The sequence below is a fragment of the Mytilus galloprovincialis genome, chromosome 6, assembly GCF_965363235.1.
Source record: "Mytilus galloprovincialis chromosome 6, xbMytGall1.hap1.1, whole genome shotgun sequence".
NCBI lineage: Eukaryota > Metazoa > Mollusca > Bivalvia > Mytilida > Mytilidae > Mytilus > Mytilus galloprovincialis.
Genome location: NC_134843.1, coordinates 82518875 through 82544336, shown reverse-complemented (window position 1 = coordinate 82544336; position 25462 = coordinate 82518875). Strand labels below are relative to the sequence as shown.

Below are 25462 nucleotides of genomic sequence, written 5' to 3'. Positions count from 1 at the left end.
ATAGATTTGCTTATATTTGCCATTTCAACTGAATTCCAGTTGAAATGGAATAGACGAACAACGTCTTTTAAGTCAAATCTTTGTTTAACGGAAATATGTAGTAAAGGGTTGGTTTTAAACATATGGATATCTTTGCAGATCTTGTACTACTGGTCAAATTTTTAAAGTTATAAAGATGACAGAAAAGAATACGAAAGTTATTGAAATTTATTTGGCAAAATCGCATTATTATTGAAAAAATACAAGCTCATACATGTGTTATTTTTTTATGCATTTTATCATTATAAACAAAAATATTTGCAATAGGTTTTATAAATAATTTATAAGTATTTTCACAAGGATGCTCGTCCTGATGAAGGATATATAACTTTAAATTGAAAATTTATAATGGTTGTGTATAATTTTCATATTCACATTTTCATAATCACATAGTATTTAAACATATAAAGTTTTATCTCTTAAAATAAAATTAACAATTCATCATATATTATGTACTCTTTATAACCTTATGATATAGCTTTTTTTCGGATATAAGTTGCGTCGGTTAGGTTATCATCCTACACATTTTCTTCATATCCATAATTTCGTCAAACACTTTGTATCTCTGAAAAAAATTAGAGGCAACATTAGCAAAAGTAATGTATTGATTTGAGAACATATAAGAATAAGAAGATAAAGAAAAAAAAATACCAATCTTAAAACTAAACACTAAAATGATGTAAAAGAAAGCAACTATAAATCCATAAACGGTTTTCGACAATGAGAATACGAACCGAATTATTGAAAACACTGCTGACCTGCGTTTCTTGATTTCCCTTGTTTTTCATCAAATTGTATGTATAATTTAAATTGGAAAAGTATGTGCGCATCCAAGAAACAACTTAAAATTTGGGGAGATTATTTCAATAGTCGTAATAAAGCTTCTCTTAAATTATTTTATATCAGATGAAAATCGTTATGTTTTTCATTTATACTCTTGACCCTTTGCATTACCAAACATTATGTGCAAATATGCAATAGTTGTCCAAAATTTTTTTTTCTTGGGGAAAACCCAGGCCTTAATGCCATTACTCCCTACTTATACTTATACTCTATGTTACTTAAGAAGACGTCATAACCAATCTGCTGATAATTACGGAATCAAGATTTGAACGTCTAGCTATGTTTAGCCTTTTTGTTTTCTTTTTACTTGAATATAACAAAGAAGATGTGGTATGAATGCCTATGAGACCAAAATAACACAGAAATTCACAACTATAGGTCACTGTACGTCCTTCAACAATGAACAAAGCCCATATCGCATAAAAGGCCCCGAAAGGACAATGTAAAACAATTCAAACGAGCTAGATCGAGAAAACTAACGGTCTTATTCATATAAACCAAAATGAACGAAAAACAGATATTTAACACATAAACAAACGACAACCACTATATTATAGGCTCCTGACTTGGGACAGGCAGTTAACTGACATCTAGTTCAAATCCACTAATAGTGGAGTGACCAAGCCAACATTTCTTCAACTTTAATGGACCACCCTACCTGCAGGCTAAATTATGACTTTTTGGAAAGAGAAATGTTTATTCTTTAATTTTTGCATGGTCGTAGAATTGAAATATGGTGCATTTTATTTTAAAACGGTCAAAGGTTAGGGATTGAGTTTTTCACTATTGTCAATTTTTTTTCAAAAAAGGTTATAAAAGTTTACAAAAAATATCTGAATTTTTACTTAACAAGAAATTCGTAATTAAAAAAAAACTGTGACACTTCATTTTCAACTTAATTTGAAAAAAATAAATCCACAAAGTGCACATTTTAAAGGGAATTCAGACTAGCAACGAAATAGATGATGGAACAGCCGAATCTCAATTCATTTTTTTTATACATCGCATGTAATTCTAAAGATATATTTTTGAATTCTACGGCATTTATAAAAAGAATCATAGACAATTTGGTTTTGATGTATATTTATTGCCAGTCACAAATATTTCACAAGGCAATTAAATCAAATGAGTTTAATGATGGACTAAAGTTTCAGCGTATATTCTAGCTCTATGAACCTTTTAGGTTTTATGTGCCTTTGTCTTACAAAAGCACACATGGACCCCTTAGAAAGAGTAGTTGTATGGGGTAGTTGAACAAACAATGGGCATGACAACTTTCGAAAACCTGACACCAGTCATTGTTTTCATCGTCGTCTTCTTTCAATAATGCTCGGTGAGTTAAATAATTTCTACAACCATTAGACCCTTCACATGAACAAATATTGGTTTACGCGGATTTCTGTTGGTTGCATACACAGTTGGTATTGCAAGCTGTTTTCCCTTGTACGTATACGTACAAACAAGATTTTGAAGGAAATCTACTGACATAGGTCCCTCAAAGAAAACAGAGAGCAAACCGTTTTTACCCTCTTACTAACATGAGTCTTTGGAAAGTATGATCACTGGCTTAACAATTTGAGAGTTTCTCCAAACTTGCGTTTGACGCATTGCACGTGGGATCACTACAAACCATTAAAGTCTGAAATGGCCTATATCTGTACTGGACTGTACTGATTTTTACTCGACCAGTCTGAATTGGTCTGACTTTTACTTGACATTACTCGACCCCAGTCTGAACCATACTTGACTGTACTGAATCGTACTTGACCCTCATCTTTGCCGTTGAAAATAGTCTGAACTATTACTCGACCAGTCTGAAACAGTCTTAACCCATTCTCAACATGTACTTGACCTATTTTTCCAGTCTAAACCATACTTAACCAAAGGTCTGAACAATACTCGACCAGTCTGAACCATACTAGACCAAAAAACTGTTAAAATAAATTTCTTTTTAACAACATATATATATAACAACAGCAAAATTTATAAAAAAATTAACCTTATAAAAGAAATATATCTCTGATTATATTTAGGATAAAAAAAAAAAATATATCATATATAGCTTATATAAAAAAGGGATAACATTAAATAAATAAATAAAAGTGTTTTTCTGATTAGTGGTGAAATATAAAGTATAACCTCTGCTTGGGGGCAAACTCATAAATAAGATCACACCTGGCCAAAGGTATTAAATTCTAAATAACATTGATTCAAAATTGCAACATCCTGTTTAAATTAAATAACAAGGCCTTTCGAATATACATGTAAGTACTAGATAAATAATAAACGAATTTAAGAAAATAGGGTTTTCTTTTTACCTGTAAAACACACATGTACTGAGGTAATAAGAACATATTAAAGTGCTTTATGTATGTCATGTTAATTTGACAAAAAAAAATACTTAAATTAATTGAAATATTTTTTTACTGTTACTTTGGAATACATTTCCTTTTTTAAAAAGGTTATCAAGGATTGCTATGGAAATTCTATTATCATGATTATATTAAATTCTTGGTTTAATAAAACAAAACAATTAAGCTCTCATTTTTTTTAAAAATTTATTAAGTTGTTTTATATAGTTTACTATTTTATATATATCTTAATAAAAACATTCACTGCATTATTACCTGAACTCAACTGACACCATATATCTATACTATGCTTAAGTTAATGGTGAAAATAGTCCAGTTACCATAAAATACTTCCGAAATATTTATAAAATTTTGAATAATATTGAAAATATACATATACATATACATCATTATGTAAGTGTTGATTAATATTGAGTTGAAGTTATATTATGATTGATTATTGTGAAATTTTAATTTCAATACTGTATTGAATACATTTTTAATTTCAAGTTGCTGTTCAAATTTCATCTTTATTAAAATAATTCCTAAATTGATAAAATTCAGTTGATAGATACAAAGAATAGGTCTAGGTTGGTTAAGACTTGGTCGAGTATGGTTCAGACTAGGTCGAGTATGGTTCAGACTAGGTCGAGTACGGTTCAGACTAGGTCGAGTACGGTTCAGACTCGTATAAAATGGTTAAGTACACATTCAGACTGTTAAGTATGGTTCAGACTACAGTCGAGTACTATCAAGTAAATCTCAGACGAATTCAGACTGGTCGAGTAAAAATCAGTACAGTCGAGTACAGATATAGGCCATTTCAGACTTTTAATGGTTTGTAGTGGATGTCCTGTAAAACGTGTTTTCACATGGAGGAATTTTTCACAAAACTGGCATCCTTTGCGGCGGAAAACTCCATTCTTAGTTTGTTTAGATCATCATGAACATAACTGAAGTTTCCCTTCGGATCATACAATGAGGCGATGAATGCACTTCTAATGTTAACGGCGATTCCCAATCTCCCGTTTGTAAACTTATCGGATTTGCTACAATTTATTGGAATTTTCGTCCTCAATGCTGTTCAACTTTATACTTGTTTGGCTTTCTAACTATTTTGATCTAAGCGGTATGATGAGTCTTATGTAGACGAACGCGTGTCTGGCGTATCAAGTTATAAGCCTGGTACTTTTGATAAATATCATAACTTGAAAGATTTAAAGAAGAGCACATTTCCTCTACAAGGAGGTGAATTATATCAGATTTTTACAACATTTCAACATGCTCCCATCATCATGGAACAAAGCTGAAGGCATGGGATCAATAGGATATGCCAATATCCTGACTACAGTCACCTTCTCACGACTATTAGCAAGAACTAATGCACGACGAACTATTTTTACTGGGTATATATGTGCCTTAACAAAGTCACCTGATTTACACTTGAGTTTTGAGATCTTGGTCGTATCATCGAAAGTATTAAAAGCAGACCTCCACATAGAACTGTAGAAGACATGGGTTTCAGACTCATTAGAGCAGCCTTCCACAAAAGATTTAACCATCTGGTTGCCACGTTCAAGAGATTTTTTAAGGCTTACATTTCTGTAGAAATACTTGCATTTATCAATGGCTAAGGATTATTGGCAGCGTTAAATGGATCGGTCATATTTGAATGCAAATACCCTTTCAAATCAGAGACATTTTTTTGTCTCGTGTCATTGCCATTGGCTTGTTTTCTTCGTGTTCAATGTCTGCATCTGTGACTAATTCCGATCTTGATATCATTTTAGAACTAAAATGCGCAAGGATCTGTCTCTTAGCATCCATCAAATTACAGCGGTTTTTTTCCTAGTCAGTCCTATGATGCCTCTACAACCTTAAGAATCTTTAATAATAGTTTTCTCTGTAGCCATATAACTACATATACTATTTAAGGCTCCATGTTTATGTCTGATTGAAAACTCACCTGACATAAAGACATATTTTACGGTTTCAGACAGACTCAAAATATCCAATATGTAGTCTGGTGTCCACCTAGCATAGTTCGTCCGATTGGCAATGGAAAAGCATCGCAACATTGCAGCCATCATTTTCAAATGTAAAAGCCACTACCCATTTCGTTCAGCCCTAATGTTCTGTAACAATATCTCAACTGCACGAAGAAGCATATCCCAAAATGCGAAGGTTGGTGATAGTTTACAAGAGCGTATTCTGAATTCTTCTAGAAAAAAAAACTGTGCAATACCTTCAGCGCATTTGGGATTTTCAGCAAATGAGCTGTGACATACATTTGGTTCAATTCTTATTACCGATTTTCGTCTAAACACCAATTGAAGAATGCTTTTAAATTAAACAAAAGAGCCATGAGAGCCACGAGAGCTAGCCTAATATACCAAAGTTCATCCTCGAACACGTCTGGAATAGACCATTTTATATTTGGGCAACAGCATACAATTATTTGTCAAATATTCCACTGCATATTGTTGATCGTGTTGACATATCTAAACATTGTTTCTTAGTTGTTAATACTATTGCCATGTCGAGGCTTGACATTTATAACTGGAGCAGAGGCTACAGACGAAATTTCAGATTTAGCCTTTTGTAAGAACCGATCCAAAATGGAACAATTTGTTCAGTGCTTTCTGCAGAAAATGGAATCGAATCTAAGTTTTGTCTCGAAAGAAGTCGCAGAAATACAAAAGACAGGACAGATATTTCTCGGTCTTCGATGAAACAAGACACAATCTGCCTATAAACATTAGAATAATGAGGAGGTCCATACTGTTCTGTGGCTTGTCGAAAGGTAAACATTCCATAAGATTGGTATTGGAATCATTCAACGCGAAAGATCTTTCTAGTCCCCGTTTAATCTTTATGGAACTCATGTGGGCATTTGATGATTCGTTTTGATACTAAAATACAACTCTAGCCATGGAGTGAAATGTATTTTTACCATCGATTCTTTCATCATTTAAGTCAATATTTTACGCTCCCTCCTGTATAATTCGACCACCTTTTTTTAAGTACAGCATTACCATCAGGTACATAGAACATATCTTGGATTCTTACTATTTACAAATTTGCTCAACGTTTTCGAAATCTACGTACTTCAGAGTAGGATGCTCAAAAACCATGAGAGTTTGGATTTTCAATAAATTTTTTAGAGCCAAACTCATGGTGTAATTGTAATTCCAAAGCAAGATGAAATGGGGTTAACAGGTTTATGTTTAAAGCAAGTATGCATTCTTTTATTGCCAGGACTTTTCGATGTTTGTCGACAGGAAGTTTAAAACCATTACTACAATCTTTCAATGAACATCAGAATAACGAGGAGGTCCATATCATATTCATTGAACTATATTGAAAGTTAAAAATCCCCATTAAAGTTAATTTATAAGAAATACTGACTTGGAATGGCTTCGAAACTTTACAATAGGAAGTTTAAAACATTTTAATTCATGAAAAATCGGAAAATCATTAAATTATCAATGTAATATAAATTTACAAATGTAACCACTTCGTTAAAATAATACAGAGTGTGCCTTCGCTAAACTGAGTAAAATGTACAAAATTTAGAAGAAAAAAAAAATAAGGAACTTTAGTTTTACATTATGAATAAACAATTTAACTCTGTAAAAATTTTGCAAAATCATATGTCTAAAGACAAAAGAAAGTAGCAAAATTCAATTTTTTTCCAATCTAAAAATTTGAAAAAAATTCAAATGTCTTTTTTCTTTCCATTTTATAAAAAAACTGCACCGCATGAAATGTCTACGACCGGGCAAAAAAGTTAGCTTAAGGTATTGGCTTTGCAAAAAAATTGTTATTAGCCTGCAGGTATGCCGGTCCATTAAAGTCGTAAAATAAGCACATTTTTCTTGACCTGTCACTCCACTATAACAACTATTAAAAAAACATTCATCTAAGACTAAATATCTTAAATAAATAAATAAATAAACTTAATGAATGCATATCAAATGATAATATTACATCATAGAACCATGACATTTTTAGACAACTATAAAATATTGAAAACATGTTAAATTCCAATAATATGAACATCTTTTATTCAATACATTGATCATTTGATTTTTTTCAGCAATATCAAATGAAAGTTCATTTGAAATGTAAGACCCGATGAGTGTTCAAATGGGTGAAAAGGGAACAAACATGCTAAACGTAATCATACTGTTTCTTGCATATTATCAAAATGCGCATCTAGTGAGGCAAACCGTTAAGTTATTACTACCAATTGATCGATGCCTCAGCTTGTGGACTGTTTGTCCTCGAGGATAGCAGCCCCCCAGTACCCATTACGTCGGTACTAACATGGAAATACGGGTTTTGTGTAATTAAAATTTGCTGCTATAAAATGTTGGAAATCATTTTAAATGAAGGAATATATCTCACTCATGCAAAGCGCCGAATCGTTGCACGATTTAGGCTATAATTTTGTGACTTTTTTGGTTTATAGCTCTTTTTCCTTTAAATAAGCTTAAAATTTGGTATTTCAAATATTTTGACCAGGAACATCACTACAGAGACATAGGTTGGTGAAATACGCATCAGGTGCAAAACAATCGGTACCTTTTATGTTATTACTAGCAAATATGTCCAATTTATAAAACTTTCTTTATCTTGTATTTTTGTTACTATTTTTAAATAACATTTGGCTTTTGTTTACCTTCGATTAATCGTTTGTAATTTCATCTGACTTAGTTGTTTTTTTGCCTCTTATTGTTTCGCTTTTCATGAAATTCACGATTTTTGTTTATTCCCGTGTCCTTAATATAAAGCGGAAATGTAATAACAACTCTTCAATTATACAAAAGCTACTAAACAGGTACTAATGGTTATAGGAAATCATCAAACATTTCATAAGTTTATGAAGATAACGTTAAAAATGTACTGCTTTAAAAAAAATACAATTTTAATTACTCACCAACTGAAGATTGAGGATGAAATTTAGACAACATTTACTTTTGTCTTTGAATATAGTTGTCGAACATGATTAATTCTTTCATTAGTGACAAGAATTCGCATGTAGATTTTATCATGACGTTTAGCATAATTTATTAATTTGATAACGTCTTTTTCTGTCTGTCCTGGACAGGTTACGCAGGTTACGCAGGTTACGCAGGTTACATCAATTGCACCTAAATCAAATATTTAATGTTAAACATTAGTCTTTTAGTATTCTGTTTCGGGTTTGTAATATGCAATAGTAGTATATAATACCGAGCAAACACACCAACTATAAGAGGAAAATAACGGAACAACAGAAACACTGAACTACTACATAAACAAACGCCATCAATTATAGAAACGGACTCTTTGATAAGAACTAACTTACTCCTTACTTGGAAGAGGACATTATGAAAACAAATGATAAGATGAACCTGGATATATTGGTAGACAACAGTCTCGCTTACATGGCAATTTTTAAATACCGCTAAAATGACAACTTTATGTGACAGGATAAGAGTACAAATAAATACACAAATACACAAATAAATAACATAATAATTCTTTCAAACATGTAATCTTTCGAATAACAACGAACACATACAGTTTTTGACGACATTATACAAGTGCCTCACAACAGAATTGTTTACTCGTCACACGAATGTATCTACGCCACAAAACGTGACTCCATGTAAATTCTAAAACAATGAATATTAAATTGGGATAAAGTTTGTGATGGTGTTAAATTTTGTATTTTTTTTTTAACCATTACAAGAATATAAACACATAATTGTGTTGGTAATAGTGTTGTTATTTGTGTTTTCTAACCATGTCGACTTTTAATAATTTAAATATAAATGTAAGCATAACGGATCGGATAACTACATTTTTGTATCTTCCATCTTTTGGGTTGGAAATATAAGAAAGTTTTGTGTAAGTTTGTTTTTGTCTAAAGTAAACCAATACTTTAATGTTTTACATGCAGAAATTATTTATATTTATATTAAGACCTTATACAAAATGATAAAGTGTTTTATAAATGAACTGCGCTTTTGAAGGATTTTTTTTTTCACAAAACAGCTATATCAATTTCTGTTCATTTGTCTTAATCATTTTTCTATGTGTTTTATCATTCTATTTCATCTATTCAACAACACGGACGTACATCTTATTAATATAATCTTTTATGGTTTCATTACAAAATAAAAATTATCATAAAACAAATCCATGTGATGTGAAGGAATATCATTATTCTTATGTATTGTACCTTTTGTTGTAAGTATTGAAAATACGATATGTAATAACAAAAACTGCTAAAGGTCGACTTGTCCGAGAGACATTGACCTTGACTTTCATAAAAATGAGGTTTTAAAGAGAGTGTATTGTTGGCTAGACTCTTTGGATTTTCACATGTACACATGGAGATTTCAACAATGTTTTGTCAAGCGTCATTGAGTTATCAGTTCGTGTTTAGTAGTTAAATAGGTTTTTTGTTTTTACTGTAATTTCTATTTTTAGATCAATTGCCACGAATAGACCAATTGATAAAGGAAAACACCAAAATAAGGTAGAAACATTTATACTAGACTTTTGAACATATCTGTATAAAGTTCCCGAAATATATTTGAAATATCAGTGTTAACCCTTGAAAACTAAGAGGCACGCCTAGATATGAACCAGACGATGTAGTTTTTATCTATACGACAACATCCCTTCGATATAAACTATTACGTAAGTATAAAGACAACATACATTCTTCAATAACAGATAAGTCTATTACATTAAACAGAAACTTTGCATGATCTGTCTTTTATTGTCTATTGTGATCTTTGTGGATCTGATGAGTCTACATTATATTCATTTTTGATTTTCTGATGTCAAAAGCCTGTAAATTTTTCGTGTTTTTTATTCATGCTTTATTCTTAGAATTGTTTAACATTTGTCATGGCGGGCCCTTTTTAGCTTACAATGATTTTCTCATTGGTGAAGATCTAATGACAATGTATAAAGCTTACAAACACTTCCTTTATGCAATGGATGAAAGGTGTTTCCTGGTAAACCATTTCACCCCTTACTTTTATGCAGCATTTTATTAATAGCAATATCTTTAATAAAGGTAATTAACGTTATTGTAGTCCTTAATTATGCTAAAAACAAACCACGTAAGTATAAACCAAGTTCGATTTGTTTTTTTTTCCACCCACAACATCAAGGAAACTACAAAAATTGCAATATCCAGAGGTCATCGGGACATCAATCAAAATATAATGAGATTTATAGGTTGTTCGTATGTTGTGCTGCAACAACACTTTCCTAGAATAGGGAAGGTTTTTAGCGCTCACAGACAAGCTTGTCCCCAGTCAGATGCCTGTATTTTATTGCACATGGTTGTCGTTTGTTCATGTCTGTCATTTTATTATTTTTGTTAATTGTTTTGTAATAAATTAGATTGCTATCTTTCTCAATTGAAATGTTTCATATTGGTCATGTAGGAGCTTTTTATAGCCGATTATACGATTTTGTTTTATCATTGTTGGTGGTCGTATGGTTGCCTATAATTGTTTTTATCCACTTCATTTGAACTTTTGTGAATAGTTGCCTCATTGGCAATCATATGATATCTTCTTATTTCATATGTTCGCTAATCAAATTCCTCAGTTTTGTTATACTTACAATTCATCACATTGACTGCCGATATATGTGTATCAATTTGTATTGGAGTTGCAGCATTTTGCGGAACAGCATGATGATAGCTATTGTCCATCGTTTGTGCTGCAGATGTAAGAATATTTTTGTACATGTATCGTCATAAACCAATACCTGTCATTGTTTTATATACGTGAATCAATTTTACAACGTAAGTGTTACACATCATTATCTTACTTCATAGAACTGGTTGGTGTATAATTATAAAAACTAAAATCATAACTTATTTATAAAGTCGTAAAGAGGCACTAGCGACGAGATATATAAAAAATCTTAAATATGAATGTTTTTGTTAAATCATTAATGAAAGTAAATGGTGAAATAATAATTCGCTTTCAGAGGTAAGTATAGTTCAATTTTGTCAAATATGCTAAGAAACATTGATGGTAAATTATTAACTCGCAAGTAAATAATTCGACCTCATTGAATATGTATTCATAAAAATTGCTATGCGGGTAATTTTTTTTACATATATTTGTAATCTATGATATAAAATAAAATCTAGAAAAATCCAAATGCACGAGTTCGTTTGTATTTATATCTATAGTTATGTTTATTTCGGTTATATAACCATTAGAGGTTTCCGGGGGTCAACTCGGTAGTTAATAAGATGACGTCTAGCATACAATGCACACGAAACAAAGTAAGTTACATATACTCGAGCACATGCGTTGTAAATTGTTTATTTTATACTTTTATAATATGGACAAATGTTTCACATTGTTATTAATGAAATTTGAGAATTTGAGTCAAATCGATGTACATGAATTTGACAGCTAGTTCTCCTTTAAATATTCAGCTATTTCGTTAATATGTTCGCTATTCATTTCATCATATATTTTTTGTGAAAAACATGTAAACTAAACTTAAATTGATAATGATATAGACAGACCTGGTACAAAAAGTGAATATTATAAATAAATTAATAAGATTTAAAATCTAAATTTTAAGTCAGTTATCGGTTGTGCTCAGGCACCATGTCCGTTATACTACTTCGTCAATTATTATTAATATTTGGTTTTTAATTGGATTATCGATCTTCCCAAGTGATTGATTTACCCATAATCCTCCTTTTACCGTCGACATTTGGCAAAAGAAAACGATTTTTAGAGCAATAAATTTGTTAGAATGCAATTCCTGCGGAAGACACTGCTGTTTGGTTTTTGATTGTTAGTTTCAGATTTGTAGTGTCCACATAGATTATATCGTCATACCATGTTGAAAGCTGTTCAGATTCTACTATAGAGACTGTCAATCAACGAAAAATAGATGATTATAGATGAATACTGGCCGCAAAAGAGTGGACATACACAGAAATTGAAAGGATAACTTGGAAGTGATTAATTATGGATTTTATTACATTCTAACATGTGAAATAGTTGCAGATTTGAATTAATCAATGATAGCGATAACTTCTGATTTCCAGAGTTAGTCGTTTGATTTATGGCAGATTTTGCTGCTCTTAAAGAACATATTTGCAGTTTACAGACTTATTTAAATCGTATGAATTTATGATAGCATTAGCCTCTGATTTCCAGGGTTAATAGCTTATCTTGAACTTGCCCCTTTTCACATATGGTCTGCCACCTCGAACATATTCGGTGTCATCATACAACATTTTCAAAGAAACATATGCATTTCTATCACTGAATTTTAGTTCATATCATATCACAAATTGCATTTCATATAATAGAACATATATCATATTTGTTAATAAATGCTGTGGCCATTTCCTGCAAACTCTAATTTGTTATTTTTTAAATGAGCATCTAAGATAATTAATATGTCGAGGTAACTTTGTTGTTTACAAAATGGTAATATTGTGTTTTTCAATAAGCTTGTGTTCTGTGTTTCTCTGTGTCTTAGCTTTGTTCCGTTTCAGCTGATCGGAATTGACAACTAACTTCGGCTGTCATTTCCTTACTGTTTGATATATAAATATATTAAAATCCATAACAGAAAACAAGTTTCGAGAACATCATCTTTGGAACAATAATAAACAATGTCTTACTTATCTGATATGGTGTGGTATTTAAACAAAACTGTAATGTGAATATCATCATAATTTAAGTAATTTATTTCACTTCATGACTCGAATTGGTTATCTTTTACTGTGTATTATTTAGAATTATTTACCTGAGTTCACCCCCAGATTTTAATGGGGTTTGTGTTGCTTGGTCTTTAGATTTCGATGATGTGTCTTGTGTACTGTTATCTGTCTGTTTATCTTTTTTTAAAACTTTTATACATGTCATTGTAAGTTTATTTTCGGTCTATGAGTTTTAGTATTTTTCGAAACTCTTTGAGTTGATCAGAATTGACACCTTACTACGGCTGTCATTTCTTTACTGTTTGGAAACATTTAAAATGTGGATATGTGATTGCGTGGTGTTGCAAAAGTCTGCATACAACCTGATAGAAAATCTGTAATTGGTTAAACATATAAAATGATGGTTCACCAGTATCCACGAAACTACGTAATTCAGTATCCAACGAAGAAAAAAATTAATCCTCATTTTATGACTTTATTTTAGCGCTGAGTTCGAATCGCTTTTCTAGATTTCCTTTAATTCATACAAACATTTTGTTTAGGGAATAGGGATGCAGAATATGGGGCGAGTGTATTTGCGTAGTTACGTGATTAAAGTTCAAGGAAAAATATACACAGTATCTATAGAGTCAATAAGTGAAAAATGTTATGTTATGATATTATGAGTACTTACAACTTGTATTTTGATGATCAGACTCATAGGAACTTTGTACTTCTCTTTGGGAAGTTGTTAGTAGTCGAGCACAATGTATTCTTGTATTGGTTACAAGTATTTGAATGTAAGCTTTGTCAAAAAGTATAGCATATTGTACCATTTTGGTAACATCTTTTTGCGCTGGACAAGTAACCCATGCTTTATCACTTCGTCCTGAATTAATAATTGCAGGTTATATACCACACATATTCACAATGGCGTATAATGGTCTATCATATATAAAAAAGAAGATGTGGTATGATTACCAATAAGACAACTTTCCACAAGAGACCAAAATGACACAGACATTAACAACTATAGGTCACTGTACGGCCTTCAACAATGAGCAAACCCCATACCGCATAGTCAGCTACTAAAGGCTCCGATATGACAATGGAAAACTATTCAGAATTCATTTATTTTACTTATAATGCAATTGTAATTATATGGGTTTGATCGTTCCATGATTGTATGATATTGTATCTTCTTTATACTAAGCATTCACATATTCAGTACTTTTATAAACAACCAAAGTATTACACGGAACCCGAAAACTTAATTAGAATTCTCTTTGTAAAGAAAATAAATTGACACGCATTCCCGTGTCATCCGTATTACATCTGTAAAAATGTACTAATTTCGGAATGTGGCAAAGTGACACTAGTTTGTATGCACCAAATCCTCCCCCTACTCTATGAAGTTGTGTAACAAACTATAAAGATGAGGTGTAAAGGGTTTGCCTGTCAGTTCTTTTCAAAGCTAAAAAACATCGAAAAAAAGCAAGACCGAACGCGTGTATTAAAACATCCGTACAACAAACAAAACACCAAGTACAGATCTTGGAGTCCTGGCAGTTACTGACAGCTAGTAAGCAATTGTAAACAACGCCTATTGAAAACTTTTAAATAGATAACTCAAACATATATCTATTATCGTATTGACGTCTTGATTAATTAAGAAACAAAACAAAAACAAACAATTAGAATCCTTTCTTAAGGTATTGACATAAAAAAGTATAAAAATACTGAACTCCAAGACAAGGTAATTAATAGGAATTCCATAAAAAATCAACAAATATAACAAATTAAAAAAAAAAACTCTCATATTACTGAATTTGTACATGTATTTTCCATAGAAAATATTTGTCGATAATTATGTCTCTTTATATTTCAACCGGTTTTTTTTCAATCTCCGGCGCAGAGATCACATATCCGTTCCGTTCAATACTTTGTAACACTACACTCAATATGAAGTGCAGTATTGCGGAGCATGTATGGAACGGATATGAACTCTGCGCCGGAGATTTGTTTTTTTTGTGAACAGACCTTAGCATTAACATTTGTTTCCCTCTCCATACTTTTGAACGAAATTCTGGTACAAAATACTTGAACAAGTTGGCATTTATTGAAAGAAAAAGACCTTAAGAATAAAACTCAAATTGTTTTTATACATTTTGAAAACCAATCATATGATTTTACTCAGTCAAGTTCCAACCAACAGGTTTTTGTCAGCAACAACACTTTATCAAATAAGTCTTTGGTAAAATTGCACGATCTAGTTGATTCATACACAATCTGATATCTTAAATATTGAAATGTACACATGAATCAGATCACATTTTATTTTATTTTCTCGAATGTATGCTTGAACATATATTGGAAAGTCAATTGAAGGTTTATACATATAATTAACCAAAGGTGCATTGTTGACATAATCATGTACTCACCATTTTTTTTCACCGACACATAGTAATATGTATAAAGATTCATTTCTGTACATGCAGATCGATACCTAGCAAAATTTATTCCATTATCAGTGGTTAGTCTTTGAATATAGGCAGTATCGTGCAGAATATCATAATGAAGTAGTCGTGTTACATCTTTTCTCTTTTGCGCTGGAGGTGTTGTATTTATATTGGTATGTGTTGTGTCTGAAGTGAATATCAATGTCTTTAATGATTTCGATATATGAATTATTCTAACGATATTAATATTTTCACAATATAGTATTTCCTTACTTCATGATACTCATTTCAATTGCTATTTTAAAAATATAAACATACACTTAGTTTTAGTTGTTATTTTTTTTCTGTGATTGTGTTTGTGCTTTTAACCATATTTTAAAATTCAAAAGGGGACAAACATAGCCCATAAACAAATATGTCAAACAAAACACATACTAAAACGTAACTATTTTTACAAAACCGTATTATTGAGCTTTTATTAGAATCGTGTTATATTCATTTTGATCTTGTTGGTGTTCATTACTATAAAATTGTTTTTCGTCTTTGAAGTTGTTTTTGTATGATTGGTAGATACAATGCTATTTCTAACAGACAGTTTTGAAATGAATATGAGAAACAACAAAAATAAAATACGATCAAAGGGGACTTGAGTTGTATATAAATATAGTTATCATAAATACCAAGATTAAAATTTAATATTTGAGCCAGACACACGTTTCGTCTACAAAACACCCCCGTAGTAATGCCCGAATAGAAAAATGTTAAAAAGCGAAATAAAATACGAAGTTGAGGAGCATTGAGGACCAAAAATTCCTAAATGTTTTGCCAAATACAGCTGAGTTGAGCTAAGGTAAGGAGTTGACAACATGTGTAAAAAAATATCTAGCAAGATGGTTGTGTACCAAATATAATCAAAATAGCCATGACATATGATTTGAAAAACTTTGGCATCCGTCCTTAGTCAGGAATTTGATGTAAAGTAGTTGTCCACTGTTTATGTAGATAACAAATGTGTCTTGTATCTCGTTTTTATTTCGATTAGACCGTTAGTTTCCCAGTTTCAATGGTTATATACTAGTAATTTTTGGGGCCCTTTATAGCTCGCTGTTCGATGTGAGCCAAGGATCCATGTTGAAGGCCGTACCTTGACATATAATGGTTTACTTTTATAAACTGTTACTTGAATGGAGAGTTGTCTCATTGGCACTCATACCACATCGTCCTATATCTATGAAATCAGGAAACTTCACAGAGGGTATCGCCAACCCAGTATTCAATACCTCGGTGTTGACATTAATATCAATTATGTGGTCATTTAATAAATTTCCTGTTACAAAACTGAATTTTTCGAAAAACTAAGATTTTTCCACCATACATAGACTACCTTCGCTTTATTTGGCCCAACTTTTTGAAATTTTGGACCCTCAATGCTCTTTAACTTTGTACTTGTTAGGCGTTATAACTTTTTTGATATGAGCGTCACCGATGAGTCTTATGTAGACGAAACGTATGCCTGGCGGACAGAATTATAATCCTGGTACCTTCGATAAGTAAAGCTGATTTGAACTGATACATTTCCACTTCCATAACGTATGTTTTGAAAATGACAGATGGAAACAAAGAATATCATTGTACAGTGACTTTGAAATTTTCTGTACATTCACAAATACATTGTACATGTATCACACAAAGCTTAGGTTATTTGTATAACTAATCATAATTTCAGAGAATGATCTATCTATACTACCTATGTTCAATCATCCGAACAGAAGAGTCGCATTTCGTATGTGATTAATGTGGACAGCTTTTCTATAACGTTATTTAAAATATCACGTGTATGTGCGATCGTCTATCAGACTTAAGAGTGAAGCTATGAGAGGACTTATCCTATTGTTTTCAGTGGTGTTTGTCTAGATAATATAACGCTTATCCATAGTGTATGTTAGTTGACTTGTAATACTTATAAAAATATGTGAGTTTTATGCAGTTGACAACATGTGTAAAAATATCTATTGAAATGGTGTAAACAATAATTTAAAAACAAAAACTTGCCCTCAGAACTAGAAGGATATGTGGTTGAATTGGTATTCTGACTAGTCTTGACGTACCCAGCACCATGTAAACCCTGCCAGTCTTCCAGATTACTTCTCAATTTCTCAATTACCAAATGCCACTTTTTAATGAATGTATTAAATGGAATTAATTCAATCAGCATCTTGTAAGCGTATGTTCTTATTCGATCTGTGTATGTTGTGCCTAAAATAGTATTTAATAAGATGTTCTGACAACAAGTATTCCTTTGCTAGAATATTAGCACTTAAAAACCACACAACTTTATTAATGAATTAAAAAAAACCGAATAATACAATACCACAGTTCAAATAATAACACGTAAGTTTTCAAGTCTTAATCATAAAATGTGTTTGGATTAACCACAAAAGATCACAATTATAAATTCTAATACGCAGAACACATATACATATTCTATAATACATTTTGTACGGTTATAACATAATGATTAAGGTAAGAATAAAGATTGAAAGTGTTTTCTAAAAATATGACGATATAACTAAATCAGTCTCCTTCGAGTTAGACGACTTGGATAAACTAAGATATGAAAAGTAATAAGTTCCTTAAAAGTTTTTATTCTGTTAGTTTTACAGTTTTGAATTGCACGAACACATATTATGACCAGGTGGGTAAAATGGTATTACATTATTGCTTTCTATGTGACATCTTTTTTTTATTTAAAGGTTTTATTCAAAATCATTGTTAAATACAAAAAGAAATATTTAAAGTCATAAGTCGTAAATAGTCTCACAATACCATGACAGAGAAAGAAATATGATAAAAAGACAGATAGTTTACCACACGCGATAAAGAAAACTTCATATTCGATAAAAGAGAACGAATTATGTTTCCGACATATGTTGTCATATGTGAAACAGATATTCGATAATGGCCAACCAACTCGTGATGGTGTCGTTAACATATGCGATTGAACAATCTTTACTTCACCACATGGTACTCTTTGATGAATGCATCGAAAGTCTGAACTCATAATATGATCTGTCTTGTAAGGTTTTCAATATTAAGATAATACTAAATTCAGTCAATGTTTTCAAAATCTGATTTTAAACATCTTTTAATCGATAACACTAAAACATCTACATTTAATCGTCCAACAATTTCGTCGTTCCTCTTTTCAAATAAAATAAACCTTTTCTGTCAACTGTAATTTGTGAATGATGACCCTCAATTTTAAGAAATATCCGTATTTATATAACTCCTTTTTTTGAATCAAAAGAATAATCGTGTTGGTATAAACGTATTTATATGAGAGTATTATCCTATAGGTTGAGGAAATTTAGACGTGCTTCAAAAACATAGTTCACCATTTGTATCTTTTTAACAGTAGAGAGCTTAATTTTAAAAATGAATTTACAACAAGACATGCACATGAACATGTTTTGAAAAGATGCAGCAAAAATGACACCTTACAAGTAAAATAAAAAAAAAATACGTTCACAGCCTCCAACTACAAGTCAAAAGATTTTTGTTTGTTTCTGGGATTCCGTTTAATGACATGATTATAATAAATACACCATTTTAAAAATGCCAATGCATGTACACCCATTGGTATTATATCGTCTTTGATTGGTCTCCCATTTTGTCTTGCAAATAAAATAATAGAAAATGTTTTTTTTAAATAATACGACCAAACGAGTGAAGATGAACTCCAAGAAATGTCATTCATATCTCAAGACAAATTAAGATTTTAATCTGCTACCTCCGGAACCATACTTGATTAACGGATATTCATATGTTTGATTAATGTATTTTTTCAGGTTGCATTAATGGGGCATTATGTTTTCTGGTCTGTGCGTCCGTTCGTCAGTTCGTCTGTTCGTTTGTTCGTTTGTCCCTCTGTCCAGCTTCAGGTTTCAACTTGAAACTTAGTACACATTTTCCCGATGATATAATCTTTCTAAGTTAGAAGTTATAATTAACAGTCAACCCTTTACAAATTATGGTCATCCTTTAGAAGTTACGGTCATCTGTTTACCAATCAAGGTCTTCCTTGTTATATGTTACGGTTATCTTGAAAATATTTTGATGATGATTTACGGTCATCTTAGCTTTACCCCAGTGATGTTATTACATCTTATAAATGCCAATAGGAACACTTAATGTAAGAGAATATCGGAATCATATGTTTAATACAATTGAAATAGAAACAGGGAATGTGTCAGGTAGACTTGATTTTTTTTTTAAAAGTATGAAATCTAAAGGTGTTCATTGGAAGATCTAGTTTGAATAAAACAAAGACTAGGCTCTTGTAGTTGGTATTACTCAGATTTGAATTGACTAGATAGTGCTAAAAGTACGTTAGTTATTATAGCACACGATAAAGAATGACAAATATAAAAATAACCTCGTCTAGGAAATAGCTAAAGTCTTATAAATAGTATAATAACAGTAATAAAATGTTTCGGTGAGCGCAGCCTTAAATGACTGCAGAGTTCAAAACCCTTCATTTTTTAGACAAGTTTGATACTGTCTGAATAAGGGTTGTATGCTGGTGGACATTTCGTACCCGAGGGTATCACCAGCCCAGTAGTCAGCAATTCGGTGTTGAAATGAATATCAATAATGTGGTAATTTTTATAAATTTCCTGTTTACAAAACTTTGAATTTTTCGAAAAACTAAGGATTTTCTTATCCCAGGCATATATTACCTTACCCGTATTTGGCACAACTTTTTGGAATTTTGGATCCTCATTGCTCTTCAACTTTGTACTTGTTTGGCATTATAACTATTTCGATATGAGCGTCAATGACGAAACGCGCTTATGGCATACTTAATTATAATCCTGGTACCTTTGATAACTATGTAATCAAATGTTCGGCATGATATAGGTTTCTGACACAAAATAAATGGCCAAAGATCTTAAAGTATTCAAAATTTAATTGTGTCCCTTTCAAACCTTAAACTGGACTTGTATGAAAATAGGACTCAAAATAAAAAATAAAATAAACGCGCAATAAGATTCAGCATATCAAACAGCCGTAATAATTCCGTTTTTGATGAAATCAAACAAACTTTAATTTTGAACCCTTTTGACCTCAATGTAGACCAAATCAAAAATGGGCCTACTATCCAAAATAGAAATACAAGAATTGAACCCCCATAAGTCAAATACTTTAAATTAATCTTATTGATATAGGTTTAAACTTCGGATGAATTTTCAATTTATATTGAATCTATCTTGCTATTGCGCAGTACTGTGTATTTGAAGATTTCTTGCAATTACGTAATAATGTGCAATTGAAGAGTGTTCGTGCTATTGTACAACACTTCGTAACTATGCGATTGAACAATTCTTGCTACTGCGCAATACAGTGATATTTCGTATAATTCATAAACTTTTTAGGGAAAGAAATATGAACCGCTTTGAGTAATAACCCCCAAACTCAATCCCAGCCTCCCCTTTGTGGTATGAAACCTTTTAGAGAATTCGTACATTTAAACACAATTATTATTTGGAAACTAGAAACATGCTTGTTTTCGCCCATATTGGGACAATTATCCCTCTAACTCTACCCAAGTTTCAATTTGAAATATGGAACTTTGTGGAATTTCAGAGAGAACCATGCACTTACACATAAGTTGTTGTCCAGAAACTACAAAAATACTTGTTTTGATCCCTTTCAGGCCCCTATTCCTAAACTGTCTATACCATAACCCCAAAAATAAATCCAAACATTGATACATTTAAAAAAACGTGGAGAAATACTAAACAAACGTTAAAAAATAGACAGAAATTCGTATAGCACGAATATAAGGTATAACATGTTTATTACCAAACTAATGGATGAAAGTCAATATAATTTTGTGACTGAAATGAAGGTATAATTTCCTTTTGTTTTGAATTGATAACACAACATGTGAAAAAATTAACATTGTCAAGTATTTGTACTGCCGTGTTTTAATAAATCCGATGTCAATATTTATGTTTTGATTAAAGCAATTTATCATTCAGAATACAAAAAAGTAAAACTGTGATACCATTACTAATTTCCTGTTTTTGTACGTTTTCGCTGGTCTCCTCAGTGTTTGTATCTGAAATGAATGTGATGTCATTCATAAAAGAAATATGGCACATGGTTACACAGCTATGAATCCAATATAGTAAAAAAAATACTAACTACTGGAGAATTGTCGAAGTGTTTAGAATCAGAAAAAAGGCATTTCAAAGAGAAAATTTAAAAGAAATCGCACAATGAAATTATAAATACTAGCTTTTTTTATAAAACTAATTTATAAGTAGAGTAGATATTTCAGTCATTTCACATTGGGATCTCAAACTTAGCGTGTGGCATTTCCTCGCTGTATTGAATCCCATTGGTGGGATTGTGGGATTGCTGCTCCTAGATCGGGTTACTGTCTCTTTGACACACAATTTCCGAAGAAGAGCGAATATGACCATTTCAGTGACAACCAATGTCACATGAACTTTTTTGAAGAAATCTCATCAGACTAACTTTCACGCATCAAATATATTGAGGGACCAGCTGAAGCCCACCGATGCATGCGCAATTTCATCGCTGTATTGAAGCCATTTAGTGGGATTGTAGCGTTTCTGCTTTAAGTTGGGGTTGCTGTCTCTTCGACACTCATTTGTTATATCCATTCTCAATTTAATCAGTTGGTGGTCGAAATCAAATGCGCGAGACTTCCAATCACCTTAAAATGGTAATAATAATTCAATGTTAAGATTACAGTCACTTATTCTTTGTATATACGACTCTTTTAATATTTAAGTTTTGTAGTGAATGCTTAAAGGTATTTTTTGAAAGAACTATATGTTTTTGCTTAATTTGTTTATGTTGTAGCTTTTCATTCTTACCTGAATGTACTTGTTCTGTTATTATAAGTGGAATCAATTCAGATTCTTCAGTCATTTTACGTTTACGATCATTCACGTAATGCATGTGTACGTCACCTAGATTAAATAAGAAGATATGTAATGTTTTAATTTTTTCCGATTCAATAAAGTTTCCAAAAAAACATAGAATAATACTAAACAAGAATGTTAAACAAAAACGCCATACCACCCGAGACAAGATAACTGAACAATCAGGCATGCAGATGATATATTTCTTAAAACAAAGTTATTGCCGAAGTTTCATAACAGAAAATTCAGAGGTTGTCGTCGCTATCTATCATTTTTTTTTATTTGTTCGCACTGGTTTGTAAGAAAGTATGCAGTTTAATTTCATATTTTACTTATCTCAGATTTTTTCGCTCTTTGGCTTTTGGTAGACGACTATACGGAATGTGTTTGCTCACCTTTTCTAGAGGTGGCGTACATGAGATGAGGATACCAAAACATTCCGAAGATCTTTTAGAGTACCTACAATTGAATACTCTTTCATCTTGCAATAGTATTAAAACATTTTAATTTTTCGAAAAACTCCCAGGAATAGATATAACGTTAATGATAAAAAATGTAAAACATCCATACTCAGTGGGGGATCCAGAATTTTTCATAAGTGGGGGTCCACTGACTGCCTAAGAGGGGGCCCGCTCCAGTCACGCTTCAGTGATTCCCTATATAAGCAAACATTTTGCCACCCCCTCCCCCTTGATCCGCCTCTGATACTAAGAAATGAAGAATCACAAAAGAAATGACATTGTAAGTATACTGGATCAAAACTAAGATTTTTCCAACTATTTACAAGTCACTGTTTTAAAATAAAAACAAAAACATAGTTCACTATCTGGATTTAGAGGATTTTATTTATGGTCTCTACAAGTATTTTTGTATTGAAATTTGTGAGAAACCACACACCAGGACCCTGTAGGACCTACTGGTTTTCATAGTTGTTGAGGTTTGAAAATTATTTTATCCAGCCATTCAGTTGACTAACAATCAGTTGTTCAAGCTTTATAAAGTTCCACTGTGACCACATGGCCATTTCTGTGGACTTTAATTTTATAATAATATATTACATGTAATTACTTGAACTACATGTTATAAGACAAAGGAGATCAAAACTAGGAATTTTGTATCCACAATAAATTTCTTGCTCTGCAAAAATAAATTATAAGTCTCAGTTTTCATGGTTTTAAAATAGAAAAGTTTATTTGTTGATTAATAAGTTGTTTCATTTATTTATCAATTATTATAATACATTGTATCATCTTTCAGTTCCATTATAACTTATTTAAACTATGAACAAATAAAAATTGAAAATGTCATTCATATTATCAGATTATACAAATGTAGAATTTAACAATTGTTTAAAAGTTTTGAAATTTTCTTTAATTTCATGATGTTTTAGGAAATTATAACATGTACAGAAATACAGGGATTTAGAAACAATAAGAACTTGTATAAATCCGTTCCCCAAAGAAGGATTGTTATGTCTAGATTTGGCGACTTTAGTTGCAGGCGACAAATAGCAAATCGTAAAACTGCATGTACAGGAAATATTAAAAATGTCAAGTTTTTGTTTTGGTTAGAGCAAGAACTTTATATGAGATTAGAGACACATTTGTAATGAATTGTGAACTACTTTATAATTTTTAAAAAACTTGTGTTGAATTTTTGACACCATTTATTTTTGGAGAAAACATTTTGTGTGACTGTGATACGAGAACAATAAATTTGATAACTTCTCAAATTTCATTCAAGTATACAATTTTGTTTTAGAAATCAGTCTTTCTTATTCAAATTTATATTGAACATTTTATAATATAGATATAAAGATAAAATACAAACTAAACAGAAATATTATTTTGCGAAAACAAGGGGGCTTATCTGGAGCTTATAAAATTCAAACCTCAGAAGATTTTGCCTCTAGCTGATTTTGATATCAATGTATTTATGTGGAACAATATTTTTACACTATATAGTACGTATACACATGTGGTAATTTCTGGTCAATCATCTAAGATATTGTGGTAATCAGAAGATTTCATGCGGTGATGACAAATAAACAAGTGTTTGAAATTAATAATTTGTCAATAGGCTGTTAATTAGTTAGTGTTCTGGCTATTTTGCTGAAGAAACTCATATACAGCTTGAAAATCAGAGCAGATAGTTTTTTTTCCTAAGAATAAATATATGTATTAGAAAATGCGAAGTTCAATGTTATTATAGGCACCAATTATGATTTGAATCATCGTTATAAATATGATAGTGAAGTCACAATAAAACTATAAGAAGAAAAAAATATCTCCTTATTTTAAGCCACCGTAAAAAGTAAAATCACAAAAATACTGAACTAAGAGGAAAATCAATTCGGAAAGTTCATAATCACATGGCAAAATCAAATAACAAAACGCATCAAAAACGATAAAACATTTGGTCATAATGGAATTGCTTTGAGTTGTAAATACCTTTTCAATTTTTAAAAGGCTTTGTTTCATTCTTGGAAAAGTTTTCTTTTTGTTTTATGAAGTTAAGTTTACATGTATATAAATTTGCATTTCAAATATCTGAATTGAGAACCATCATGTTTAAGAATTGATTTTCAAAATATGTTTAGAAAAATATATCAATCTTTATGATTTCTTTCGTGTGAATCCAGTAAACAAAAATTTGATTAAAAAAATTGAAAATTTGTAAAAAATCATTTAATATGGTCATTTATTCCTTATTTATTCATATATCTCAAATGTGTTTGTAATATGCTTTAAATTACACTAAAAAACATCAGCGGACAGCTTGTCACTGACTTTTGCCAGGTCAGGCGTTGCATTCTAAAATAGCAATAAGGTTTATCGACTGTTAAAGATGATAGATAATCATTTATAATGTTAAAGATGATGTAAGCATACAAAAACACAAGCTCTTATGATCTTTTAAGTCAATCCCTATAACTTTAAAACAATGTCATGAATGAGTTGATATAAACAAGAAGATGTGGTAAGAGTACCAATGAGACAACTCTCAACCCAAATCACAGCGCATAAAAAGTGATCAATTATAGGTAAAAAATATGGAGCCTTGGCTCAAACCAAACAACAAGTTATAAAGGGCCCCAAAAATAACTGAAAA

The 25462-nt window shown here is 31.2% G+C and overlaps 1 long non-coding RNA gene across 2 annotated transcripts; it reads right to left on the bottom strand.

Annotated features, from left to right (window-relative positions):
* Nucleotides 1-583: 583 nt before the first annotated feature.
* Nucleotides 584-15655, bottom strand: LOC143078361 (uncharacterized). Of its 2 annotated transcripts, none has more exons than XR_012979190.1 (5): nt 15375-15655; nt 13628-13822; nt 10872-10970; nt 8176-8389; nt 584-604 (listed from the first exon to the last, which is right to left on the bottom strand). It is a non-coding gene; the product is annotated as an uncharacterized LOC143078361 (long non-coding RNA). The 2 variants fall into 2 exon arrangements; XR_012979191.1 differs by lacking the exon at nt 584-604 and adding an exon at nt 6966-7716.
* Between the last annotated feature and the right edge of the window lie 9807 nt (nt 15656-25462).